Source organism: Grus americana, chromosome 1 (assembly GCF_028858705.1).
Source record: "Grus americana isolate bGruAme1 chromosome 1, bGruAme1.mat, whole genome shotgun sequence".
Lineage (NCBI taxonomy): Eukaryota > Metazoa > Chordata > Aves > Gruiformes > Gruidae > Grus > Grus americana.
In genome coordinates this window covers 83498896-83512715 of record NC_072852.1, presented here as the reverse complement: position 1 = coordinate 83512715, position 13820 = coordinate 83498896, and positions in this window count along the sequence as shown.

Below are 13820 nucleotides of genomic sequence, written 5' to 3'. Positions count from 1 at the left end.
TTTGTTAGGTGTCAGAGGTCAGGTGAATTCATCTGGCATGAGGCAGTCTGTGCAGCTTGATATTGCTTTGTTGCTACAGTGCTCTGCCTCAGCTAGATCCATCTGCAATTTTCCACATAACTCAGCAGATGAGACATCTCCTCATAGCAGTATATAGCATGGCCATGGATATCTCTAAATCCATCAGTATAAGCTGGATAGGCTTACATGTAATTGAAGGAATGCCAGAAGCAAATCCATTTAATGGGTTTTCAGTAACACTGATGTCCTCCTAATAATGTAGGCAGAGGAATGAATCTCAGGTCAGTGTTGCCCATAGTAGATGTCAAGGAGATTGTGGAGAGAGCAGTCCTGTTTTGAGACATGTACTTGCATTACCTTGCAGAAACATCTGCCAAGGAGGCTCACTGGAGTGGAAAGCAGTCTGATCCTTGCAGTGTTCACGTGGTATGTGGGTACTCCTGCTTGGTAGAGAGCAATGGTTGGCTGCAGAAAAACAAATCTGTGCAAGACCCCTCCTTAGAAGGCTTGGGAAAACTTTTTCTTGTTTAACCTTCCTTGTATATTGTTTGGGGAGCATACACCAAGCACTTTACTGGGCTACAATGGTCCCTACAGCCTGAGCATCAGGTGTTGCAAATAACTCAGCATCTTTCTTCGCTTTATTGGTCACTTTGGGCTCACAAAAATAGATTGGATCCTTAAGGCTCCGTTCCAATAGCTGGCCTTGATGACAGCTCAAAATGCCTTACAAAATGAAATACAGTTAATGCTATTTCTGTCCTGAGCTAATCTATGGGGCTTTTTTTTATTATTCTTAAATATTAATAGCAATGTCTCTACAAAAGATCTGAAGTCCAGAATTTCACATTTACCAATCATTTAGTCAAACCATTCCTCACATTAGGTGCTATTTATGCTAAAAAGGCTAAAGGAGTGCTTCTCAACTGGGTAAAAAACTGCAGGATTAGGATCACTATCGTTATGTGAAATGGTTCCCTTGGGAAAAATCCTAGAGAATCTGCTCCTGAGAAACTACTGGAAATCAGAGGGGGTTTGTTTGTTTTTAAAAGCCTGGAATATTTCATTTATTTTTAGATGTCTGGCAATTAATCTGGCTGCTTTAGGGATGCTTAAGCTCTTCATATAATCAAATGAGGTTGCTTATTTTTCATCCAACATCAAGATGTCAACAATTGTTTTGATTACATAGACCTGTCAGTTTGGTTATGTTTGCTTAATTGACGGTGTTAGTCTGATGAAGTCTTGTTTGCAAATACTTAGTCCTCAGGGTTTGGCGGGCCTATTGCACAGACAGGATATAACAGAAAAGAGTTAAGAGATTGTATTTTTGTAAAGAAAGCCTCATTCCTAAAAATCAGGGGCTACTTAATCCGCAGTTCTAGAAAGAGTCAGTATATGATGATGTGTACAAGCAGAAACTGAAATACCTGTTTTTTCAGGGCTGTGAAACTGAACCATGACAGCAGTTTAATCGCACAAGTTCAAAATCAGTTTCCATGACAAATTTAAGACTACTTTTAATTTTTTTAACAAATAATTTAGGATTTTTCCACAGGGGCTAATTGACTCCAGTGAGAGCAAAATCTGAAAGAAATTCTGTTCTGAACTGTAGCAGCTAGAGTTTGAAACCCTGCTGAAAAGCTATGGGAGAGGCATTATGCATTTTTCATAGAAAGCAATAAAATATTAATTCCTTTTAGTGACTTAGATGAGCACTATAAAAAAAGTATCAGAACTGGGGCGAAAGAACTGCATTATTTAACCACAGCCTCTTCATTACATGTTATTAAAAAGATGTTCGATATTTTGGGAGGAAAAAGACTTTTATAGTTCTCGTTATTAGAGTAAAAAAAAATTAAAATCTGTTCAGTCTTGGGAGAGAGAACAGAGGTTTTAAGATGTTTCCCCCTCCTTTTTTTCCCCTGTCTGCTAAAGAAGCAAGCATCAACATTATAATTAAGGAATTTTGACACCTTTATGGGCACATCCACTGTGTTGGAATAGCATTTTACAAGACTTCTCATCAGAAAAACCCTCAGCAGAGCTAGAGCCTAGCTCCATGGACACTGGCACGCTGGGTTCCCCAAGAGCCATCCCAAAGAGGTTAGTGGGATTCCACCAGCTGAGGAAAGTTGCTCCCGTGCCTGTCCCTACAACGGTACCTAAATTACTATATAAGGCTTCTCATGAGTACAAGATTGCATAATATTTGTTCGTTACAACCATAATCCATTGGGTGTTGACATCTTCACAGTGAGCTGTGACCCGACAAGGGTATACAAGGTTAACTGTATGTATATCTCATTAAACTCAGAGGGGAGATTCAGAAAGGTCCCTGTTTTATTTTACAGGCAGCTTTTGCCTGTTCAGGTTTTTTTCTAAAAAAAAAAAAAAAAAAAAGTGGTGCTGCTGTTAATCCTCCTCACAAGAGCTGAGGCTTGGTTTGGCAGTCATTAGGAAACTGTTGGATATAAGTGGATAAGACAGCTCTAATAAGAGAGATGTCATGGAAAGAGTGTGATTCATTGCTTTGAGCTGTGCACAGAGCTCAAATACTTGGTTTAATTTGGTGTTAGGTGCCAAACTACATATCTATAGTTTGACACCAGGACTAGGAGAAATCGCTTTTTTTTCCTTTGCTCTTGCTGATCCTGAAACTCTTCCTCCCCTTTTGAGGAGCCTGTCCTGAATGTTCCAGGTTGATCACATTCCAGTTAAATAATCAGATAGCAGTGCTGTAGACACACTCTGCAAAGAGCAGCTGGAGCTTGGAAAATATACCCTTTCCTTAGAACTCCTTACCTACTCTCTAGGAAGTTTTATAACAAATTTATCCCAGATCTGCTTCCCAGATTAACACACAAGCTTTAAACTGCATCTAATGCTTCAAGTTGTGATTCTACCAAGTTCCAAATCTTGAAAAATCCTAAAATTGGAGGACCCGTATCAGAAAGATCTGCACTATAGCTCTCTATTTCCATTGCTGTTTAACACATTTTTCAGGATTCAGTTAAGTTGTAGCACAGTGGTGGTATATATAGTGAGGAAAGTGTAGTGGCTGTTGTTTCCTATATAAGGTACATTTAAGCATGAGGGAACACTGTATTTCTGATAAAACAAGGTAGACAATATCCACTGCTTTCTCCTCCTCCAGTGAATCATTCTTTTCATCATAAAAGGGAAAAAAAATTGGTCAGTCATCATTTGCCTTTGACAAATTCATGTTGGCTTCTCCCAATTACCTTCTCATCCTGCATGTGGCTGGAAACGGCTTCAAGCAGGGTTTGCTCTATAACCTTCCCAGGGATGGCAGTGAGGCTGACTGGCCTGCAGCTACCCGAATCCTCTTTCTTGAAAATGGGGTTTGCATTTGCCTTTCAGACGACAGGAACCTCTCCCTAGTCACCATGACCTTCGAAGATGATAGAAACTGGTCTTTGAATGACATTGGGAGGCTCCATCAGCGCCATAAAAAGCATCCTGACTGATCCCATACACTTGTGTATGTCCAGTTGGCTGAAGTGCTCCCTAAATCCATCTTCCTCTGTTGTGGGTAATGCTTCACTCCCACAGACTCTGCTATTAGTTTCACTGTCCTCAGAGACCCAAGGTCAAACTTTGCTGGTAAAAACTAATGCAAAAAACCCACAAAACACCACAAAACCAAACAATGAATACCTTAGTCTTTTTCTTGTCCTTTGTCCCTATGTCCTCTGCCTCACTGAGCAATAGGATCATTTATCTATTAGCCCCCCTTTTTCTGCCTGTTTACTTATGGACATCGTTCCCATTGCCCTGAAATCTGATTCAGACTGAAAGCTTGTGGTTCTCAAGTGGTTTCCAGAAAGCCCAGGAGTGAATGAGAAAGATTTTTCATATCATAGAATCATAGAATTACAGAATGGTTTGGGTTGGAAGGGACCTCAAAGATCATCTAGTTCCAATCCCCCTGCTGCGGGCAGGGACACCCTCCACTAGACCAGGTTGCCCAAAGCCTCATCCAGCCTGGTCTTAAACACTTCCAGGGATGGGGCATCCACAACCTCTTTGGGCAACCTGTTCCAGTACCTCACCATGTTCCAGTACCTCACCCATTTTTCATGGGTAATTCCTATCAGACATTTCATCCTCAACTTATCAGTGGCCCTTATGTTTTTTATTCAGCTTCTCTGCAATGCCTCACTGTTCTTCAGCAGTTTTCATCCAGCAGAAGAGATGGCTCATGTTACAAGGCTGATGTTTACATCTGTTTCCTATTGCTTCATATTCAAAGGTCATCTTATTGTTCCAGTGGTCAAGAGGAGGGGAAGTTATTTCTATTCTTTATAGCAATTAAGATTGGAGGACTGTGAATGGAATTAGTCTGTGTACTCTTTTTTGTACATCAGGTTCTCCTGTTGGGTTTAATTGGGTTTAGTGTTTATTTGGTCTATATTAAATGAAAAAAGTCCTAAAATATTGTCACGAAGCACAATGATCATACTACTGTTATCTTAGAAGAATCTGGTAAAACCCTCTCCGCTCCAGCTAGAGGGTTTCTTGTTGATATTAAGACTGTTCAAATAGCATTTTTTCATGTTGGTTGTCTACCTCAGGGCTAATTTGCTTATTTGTTTTTATTTGGAAAGTTTCTGCTAAAACAAAAAAAAAGGAAAAAAATATTTGGCTGCCTCTGAAACAAAGTTGGTGGAAAATTTTTGCTTTGCCTGTCAAAAATTATTACACTCATTTTGCTTCAAAGCTCTACAACTTTTTGAGCAGAGACAGAAAATTTGGCAGGGAGGTTGTTCTGATGTCATGATGTGCTTTTTACCATCCTTGAGGAAATTTGCTCAAATATATTCCTTTAACATGTATTTCCTTAGAGGCTTGTCAAAGATTTACTACCAAAATCCCTGAGGATTTCCTTGCACTGAGAAGACCAGATGTTTCCACGTCAGTGGGAGGAGCTGTACTGGCTTAACCAAGACCTTGCTGCTCCTGTCCGTGCAAGATGGATGGGATGACAAGCAGCAGACCTGAGAGCTATTTCTCCAGGGCTCTTCGTGGCCATGGGCAGGACACTGGGGAAGTGGGAAGGAGTGTGTGTGTCGGGTGTGGAAGTGCGTGGAGTGGGATGAAGAGAGATGCAGGAGAAGGAACACAGTGCTGACAGCTTGGGCTTCACATGACCCCTTTTTGGCCAGATGAGCTCTAGAAGTCTCATCATTTCCATTCCAGGGGTGAACAGATATCCCTGTGAAGAGCAGTTAAAAGTTACAGAAAGCCCAAACTCCTTCCCTCTGCTTCACAGGTGGGATTGGGATAGACAGGGAGAGCAAGCAGAAAGAGCTGTGTGGCTCCAGGGAGCAGCATTCCTTTCTGCTTTCCCTCTTGTGTGCAGCTGGTCAGCCTACTGCCTACACTCAAATGCCTAATGAGAAAAATGGAAAGGCAACCTTTATAGAGACCCTCCACTCAAAGACAGGATAGTGAAGATGCCTTACAATCAGGGCAGATGCGGGGCTGAGAGACACAGTATTTACATGTACAGAGGGATTATAAGTCAATAGGATGAGGACAGACAGATGTGCTGTTTTGGGGACAAATGAGTTGTATGGAACCGTGATGTGGGGAAGATCATTGTGCAGATGGGATATTCCTCACAGCGCTTTGTTTGTGTGTGTGTGCGTCTTACTTTGTGGATAGTGACCTTCATATCAGAATGATACAAATCTCACTAAAATCTTTATTGTTCTCTCTCAATAGTGACATGCAGTGGTGGCATAAATTAAAGGATGTGTTACAATACAGGCAACATCTAACAACCTGTTATAACTTGTAACAAGTAACAATTTAAATGTAACATGTTTCTACAGGTTTTTTGGGGAGTTCTTTCTGGTTTTGTTTTTCTTTTTAATAATGTTTAAACAGGCTGCATGTGCATGAGTCTACAGAGGTGCCCTCAGCGGAAGTTCCCCTGGCTGACCCCAAGCTCTCAGAGATGGGTGCTAAGGGATGCTATAAGTGGCCACCATCGCCAGTACTCCAGGACGCAGTGATTCCTCCTGCCTGGGCACTGGAGCCCAGCCCCATGTGCCCAGAGACCCAGAGGTCTCCTTCCCGGGCCAGTGGACATGGCTGCTGCCTTTTCATTTGCAGGTTAAACCAGTAGTGAGGCTGAGTGTGTATCCCAGAGATGCATGCACTGACACAGCTGGCTACGCAGACCACCACAGACAAGGCACTGCCTTCCACAGCACCCATATGTAATGCTACCAGGACTCACATAAAACACAGCTATAGGCAGGTAAGTTCCCTTCCACCTCTCCAGCTGTGCAGGATTGAAGTTCACTAGTGAAGACACATACACAACACTCTCCAGGTTCAGAAGTGCGCACGCACACACATGCTCATGGATTCCCTGAATACCAGTATGGCCCCTCTGTTCATTCCAGCCACTCTTACCCACCCCACAGGTCCCCTACTCACCAGTGGGTCCAGCTCAGTGCTCGCTAGCAAGCACACACACTCACACACTCGTCTCACAGGCACTCCACACTTACGGGACTCATTCAAATACCAGTGCGGACCCTCTGCCCACCTGATACCCGTGCCCAGACCCAGGGCCTCCGACTCGCCAGCTGGTACCGCTTGGAGCTTGCTAGGGAATCACACCCGCACAGCCCACGTGCCCCAGGCTGGGGGATGACACAAGCACTCTCCCCCAAGCAGGTGGCCCACGGGCTGTGACCCATGGTCCTGCCCCAGCCCCGCTGAGCCACTCACTCGCCCCGCTCCCCCCAGCAGCTACACCCGGGACACACACACCAGTCCTGACCCAGGGCTGGGCTGAGCCCCTCACCCGCCCCAGTGCCTGGCACCCCCCTGGGTCTGGCACCCCCCTTGACTCCAGAGCTGGCACCACGTCCACCTTTAGCACCTCGTCCTTAGGCACCGACAGACATGGGGCAGGGAGGGAGATTGCAGGGAGAGACAGTGGAGGGAGGGTTTGATGAGAAGATGGGACAGACTGCGGTGATCAGGCGCAGGGCTGGGTCAGACAAGTGCTCACACACCATGGGCAACTGCTCACACGTGGCCCATCCCCTCCTCTCTGTCCACCCCCCTTCCCCTAAACTTCCTCAACAAGTTTTGCACAGTCCCACAGGCCTCGAACATCCCAAATCCTGTTCCTGTTGTTTCCCCCTTATCAGTTACAAAGGCCAGGCTGGCCCTCTCCAAAGCTGGCCCTGGAGTTTCTTAATGGCCCATCAATTAGTGGCTGAAGACTTTTGGTCTTTGCCATTGCCTCCATTATCCTTTAGCTATCTGATTTGTGTCCCTATGTGTCTGTCTTTCTCTCTTCCCCTTTATCACCTTTGCATTGAAAGGGGCCTTGATTGATTACCTTAATGAAGCAGATGCTTTCTCCTTCCACATGCCCTTAGCTGGGTACATGGCACTGAGGTGGATCATTAACAGGAGGACTCAGGAGAAAGTTACAGGATCCCTTACAAGGTAATGTCACTTATTTATCTTTTCCAACATACAACTACTTATTCTCACTTTGTTAATATTAGCTCGATAATGAATAACTGATAGTGTTGTTGTTTTCAACAGTACTGCTCTTTCAAACCTCCATGGCATTATTTGCATGCAAACACAAGTCCCCTGTAAAATTTTCTGTTGCAAACACTGCCAGCTAAAAATCATTAAAGATGCCACTGGCAGCATGTGCAATCTGATCTTAGCTGGGACTAATCTCACTTGCACATAAATGCAGATGTACCAAATGCCACAGCAGGATTTGAAAGAATTGCTTGTCATTTTGGAAATAATGCCCTTCTCTTGCATGGAAGGGGGGCTCTTGAAATACTTGGGATTTGGGGAACTGAGCCAGACTTAGATAGAAGGATTAGGAGCAGAAGGGACTGGGAAATGAGGCAGGATAAGAGCAGAGAACTGAAAGGGCTGGGAGAGGGTAGAAGATGGGAACAGGAGGAGTGGACATGGGCAGGAACCAAGGCACATGATGGCAGGATAAACATTTGGGACCAGCTCAGGCACTGTAGGACAGAAACTAATTAAGGGATAGAAACTGAATGATGGAGTGCAGGAGCAAAAGGAGTTGAATGGAATCAAAAGAGGACAAAGTCCAGCGAAGGGTGGGCAGACATCTCAGAGGAGTTGCATCTGATACTGCAGAACCTGAATTTGGACAGTGTCTGTATGCCTCAGTAATGACAAGCTGCCTAGCAAACAGTTGCGAAAGCCTCCATCTTCTTTTCTGGTCATGTGTCTGCATACTGTTGTTATCTTCTGTCCCACTCATTCATTTGCTCACACAGCATAGGGTTGTGTTGTGAACCTAAAAATTGTGACCATCTGGCCAGCCAGCATGTTCTTCATCCTGTGATAAATAGAACCCTGGAGTCCCTGGAATACTTCTAGGGGGTCTCTCTCTCTAGAAGGCATCTGAGAAAAAACAGGTTTTCATGGAAAATACTTAAGGGATTTGGAAATAGAGGTTTAAAAGATGTTTAAAAGAGGTTTAAAGTATAGGATAAAAGTTGGGGGATTTTATTTTCAATTTTAGTTTTTTGAAAGCCCAGGATAAACATGTATTAAAAGCACTTTAGGTTTACAGAGGTAAGTACTCGGAAGCTAGAAAATGCTCACATCAAAGTTTCTGGTACAACCTGATTTCCCTTCCCCTTCTCCCTTTATTCCAGTATGGCGGCACAATTTTTAGTCACACAGTGGTGTATTTTTGCCAGTACAAGAACCTGTCCTCATTCAATGCACAGAAAAGAGTGCTCCAGGAATAGTCCTGGGAGATGTAGTGAATGAGACTGTCATCTTCACCTTGTCACAAAAGTGTAATTCTTCCTCCATCAGCTAACGGTGGCACAAGCATCCTATTCAAAGCATAGTGTAGAGACAGCCTGGGTAGTATTTTGTAAGTACGAGAGCATTAGAAACTATACACTATTTTGTTACTAAATTACAACTGTGATCTTAATGGTACAGAGAGGTAAGTCATTCAAGTGTGCATGTGTGAACGCATGTGTGTGCACACATGTGAATTCATTGTGCTGTGGCTGGTGCCATATCTACATAATATCTCCACTGAGTTTGCTGGCTTTGCTTCAGATGTGTAACTAGTGGAAAAAGGAGGGAACTTTATATGGAAGAATGAAGAAAGACAGTAGCTTAGAGAACTGGGATGGATGCTTTCCTATCAGGGAACAGTCAGGGTTGCTTCTGTCTTGGGAAAACTGGCAAGTCTTATCACTGCCCATTGTGACAATGGTGGAAACTGCAGCATGACGGATACATGAAGAGAGTATTAAATGCCCAAATGCTACTCACCCTGTTGCCATCTGATGCTTTGAGATCTGTAGTTACACAACCTGAGAAGTCCTCATATATTTTATTCCCTCTTACAGTGTAATGTGAATAGAAAAGCCAAAGTTTCATTTCCCGTATTCAGTGAAGTCACTCATCTTTCATAGCATGTGTCTCTAGCATTCCGCCAGATGAAGAAGGTAACATTTCAGACCTATGCCCTCACTCTGACTAGGATAAAGAGGTTGAAGGAACTAAAGAATTTAACCATTAACATTTGATATCATACTAGTTGGCTGTTCTGATGCCTGGAAGGATGTTAATAAACAAAATAAGTTTGTTCCTGGTTTCTGGTAAGAGAACAAAACAGGAGAACTTCTGTTTCTAAGAGGCATGGCTAACAGCTTCAGGGCATAAGCTAATTCTGCTTCCCTCTCCTGTTTAGCACTCTCATTTACAGATTTATGACTCTGAGTAAGTAGGGAGGTATGAAGTTGGCTGTCATTGGTACTGTGCATAAATGTAAATGACCGTTTCAAATGTGGATGCTCTGCCAGTTATTACATTTTTTCATTTCCCTGGCTATTGCTCTTTTTAGACCATCAAGATTTGTTTGTTTTACATGTGGAATATTTTGGCTCCTGGGAGATGAATTCTATCTCAGGACCTCAAACCTGTGGGGGTTGTACTGTACCTCTTAGGCTGCATGTTAAGGTATTGATGCATGACTTCAGAGGTCCATAGTTCACTAAAGGTACTGCAGGTACAAAGGATTGTTTTTCTTCCAGTCTCTTCATTTGATATGGGTGAGTATTACAAGAGATCACATGAGCAAAGCATCTCTGGCTGTTCTCCTGGTTGACCAGCATCTTCTAGTGAGTCAGGAAGTCAGCCACCATGTTCAGCGCTCACTGGGCAGGGTTCAGTCCCAACAAGATTTTTGCAAAGGGGATATGAAAAGTATACCAAGGGCTTCTGGCCTGCAAGTAAGTGAAGAAACTAGTAGGGTCAGAGGGAGGACATGCTTCATAACTGGGAAAAGTACCTGAAGGTGGGAAGCAGGAGACAGGGGTAGCACAGGAGCCATGGAGGAGAGAATGGGAAAGTTCAGGAGAAGATGGAGTGACTGGGAAACCCAGAAAGGCAGGAAGTGTGCACTAGACGCAAATCTAGATACCCACTTGGGGTATCTCAGTTCTGGAGTGCTTACCTTGAGGGTCTCTGAGTTTGGCTTTCCTGAGAAAATGCTACATAACCATAATTTTGTGGCAGCTGCAGTGCTGAGCACATTAAATCCAGCAAAAGGGAGCTAAAGGGAATCCAAAGCATGGCAGTGTTACCCAAAATGCTGATCCACATTCAGAGGTGCGTAAGATGTCCAAGGAACTGTTTGGCTTGTTGAAGCTACACTGCTGTGCCATAGATTGAAAGGTGCCTGTAAGGGCCACACTTGGGGGGCAGGGGGGAGAGGCGATGTCCCTCTAGCTTCTGGAGTAGGATGGGAGCCCAGAATCAGGTGTCCTCCTGTGCTAGAGACAGCAACAATTCTTCCCATGTATCATCTATGAAGGGCTGTTATGCATCTTGGAATCAGTGATCAATATAGTGACCAATATGACCTGGTCTAGTAAGGATGTCCCTTCCCATGGCAGGGGGGTTGGAACTAGATGATCTTTGAGGTCCCTTCCAACCCAAACCATTCTATGATTCTATGATTCCATGATAGCTTGAGGGAGGATGCGGTCATCCTAAACTCTTGAACCATAGCAGTATCCGATACTTGAGCTTGGAGATGTGAACACAGCCACCACCTCAAAGAGAAGCTTAGTGGCACCTTTAGGTGGCACCGGTCTTGTGGTGTTGGCTTCAGACCTAGCAGCCAAATAACTCTGCAGGTAGTGTTATGGTACTGCTGCGTGGCTTTCTGGAGTGCTGCTTTGGGGTTTGCCTCTTGCCCCTCCCTGACATCTCTGGATCTCCCTTGCCGTTCTTCTCCAGCTTTGCAAATTGTGTACCATCTCAAGATGCTGGCCCAGCAAGATCTGCACGGAGGCTGAATGGTGGCAGCTGGCATCGCCTCTTAATATAGAAGTGAGGGGTGCGGCTGCACAGGCAGTGTGGTGCAGATCAGTTTGGGAACAGGCTGTGTGCTAAAAAGAGTTTAGTTGCACGTTGCAAAGGCTTATGGGTTTAATACTGAGTGTGAGGTGCAGCGTGAGTACACAGAAGGAAATACAGTGACTTCTCAAGGGCTTTCAGGAGCAAGCACAGGTGGTGTATAGCAGCCTGGGTGCCTACTCAGAGATGGACTGGTAGGAGATGAGCAGAGTGGGTAGACATGGGTGAATGGGACTGTGGCTCATGTGGGGGCACCTGAGCTATCTATAACACCACTAACTCAGGTAACATGAAGACCAGAGCTGTGGTAGCATGAAATGTCTGTGTGGGCTGGAAAATCATCCTGCAAATCGTTGTGGAGCTCCACACTGTCTCTGCTATGCTCTTTGAAGCTTGCTTGTTTAAACTCAGTACAGGATGAGCTCAATCACAGCACTGATTGCAATGTAGACATGCCCTGTATCCTCTTATAAACCTCAGGAGCTTTTCCATCCCTCCCAAAAGCTGTTTTTAAGGGAGTTCTCAATAGTTAACCACGTGAATAAATAAATTATAATTATGATTCAAATATTCCTGTGAATGAATAATTCATTATAACAATTGAAAAGGAATCTCAGCAAGAAGCATTTTACTATCACAAAGGTAAACATTGATTCATTTTTTTTTTTTTAAAAGAAAAGGTATATTCTCCAGCAAAGTATTTTTCATCTGGTTGCCATACCCTAATTATGTATAATATGAAAGAAAAATATGCTTCCTTGTGTGACAGCCATCTTCATATAAAGGAAAAAATATGCTTCCTTTTGCAACAGCCATCTTCAATGCTAATGAGTGAGAAAGGAAAAAGGATTAAGCAACATTTAAATCATATTCACCTCCTTCCTGAGGACAGAGCCAAACAAGGCAGCCATAGTCAGCTGGTCAAAATGTCCAGAGCCTGAAGTAACTGAGTATTGCCAGCTAGTCAGAGAGGAATTGGGAAGAAGGGTAAAGAGGGGAATGTTTTCTTCTAGATCTGTGCTGCTAAGAAATAGTGTAGGCTAAGCATATGGCTCACAGCCAGCAAAGGCATCAGATACTACGATGATAAAAGCCTGATTAATAATATTTAGCACTGACAAAGGGCTTTCAAGGGAAAGACAGACTTTCATCCTGGGAAGGATGGAAGCAGCCTCACCTGTTAGCCCCATTTTCGAAGAGAGACAGTACACTGTCATGAGTTTTTCTACGCTTTCAGATGTCAAGTGTGACATGGATAGAGCAAGCCACAGGTAAAAGGTAAAAGAGCTGGAAGTCTGAATGCCTGCAAAATGCAGTTTTGGCTCCCAGGGAGACTAAGTGCTGACCGTGTGGTGGTAAAAAAATAATAATAAAAAAGAGCAAGCTCACCTGTTTGGTACCTGGGAGAAGGGGGCAAACTCTATCCACCCCAAATGAGAGGAGAGAAACTGTATTTACCTGTGTCTTTCCCCAGTTGAACTGTTCACTGTGTGACAGGTTGTCTCCATCTGTGGATGGTCCGCTGCCACTGTCGTGCTTGCATCATGGCAATGACATTTATAAATGGAGGTCCGCGAGCCACAGGCATGGAGTGACTGGCTCAAGGTCAACTACAGCCTGCGGCAGGGACAGGCGCAACACCGAGGTCTCCCGGGTCCCGCGGCTGAGCGCTGAGCGCTGACCGCAGCCGGCGGTGTTTGACTGTGCCCGTTAGGGTTTTGACCGCAGGGCCAGGGGCAGGTTTTCATGGTGGGAGGGGTGGGGGAAAGGAAGGGCGGGGGCGGTGCCACTCTTGGGGCAAGCTGTTGGGAAGCGCCTGGCCGGAGAGCTGCAGCCCGCAGGGCGATACCCCCACCCCTAAAAGGCGGACTCTCCTGGGCTGGGGCTGCTGCGGTCGCCGCGGCGGGGGCTGAGGGGGGGCGAGCACCAGCGTCCGCGCACGTCCACGGGTGCGTGTGTGTCTCGCTGTGTGGGTGCGTGCATCTGTCTGTATCCGAGCGTGTCCGTGCTGGCGGTGCTTGTACCTGCGTGTGTCTGTCTTTCTGTATCCGTGCTTGCCTCCGCTCACGGGTGCGTGTCTCTGCGCGCGTCTGTGTGTGTCTGCGTGTACCTCTCTCCCTCTCGCTCTGTGTAACCGTGTGTGTGCGTGCTCGTACACCTCCCTCTCCTCCTCTCTCTCTCCCCCCCCCCTCCCGTGTGTGTGTGTGTGTGTGCGCGGCGGGGAGGGCAGAGCCGGGCGCGCCGTGCAGCAGCGCGGTGCCCCAGCGCGGGGCAGAGCACGCCGGAGCCGGGGTCGGGACCGGAGCCTGAGGAGGAGCTGCGCCGCGCCGGGAGCTCCGCGGAGCCGC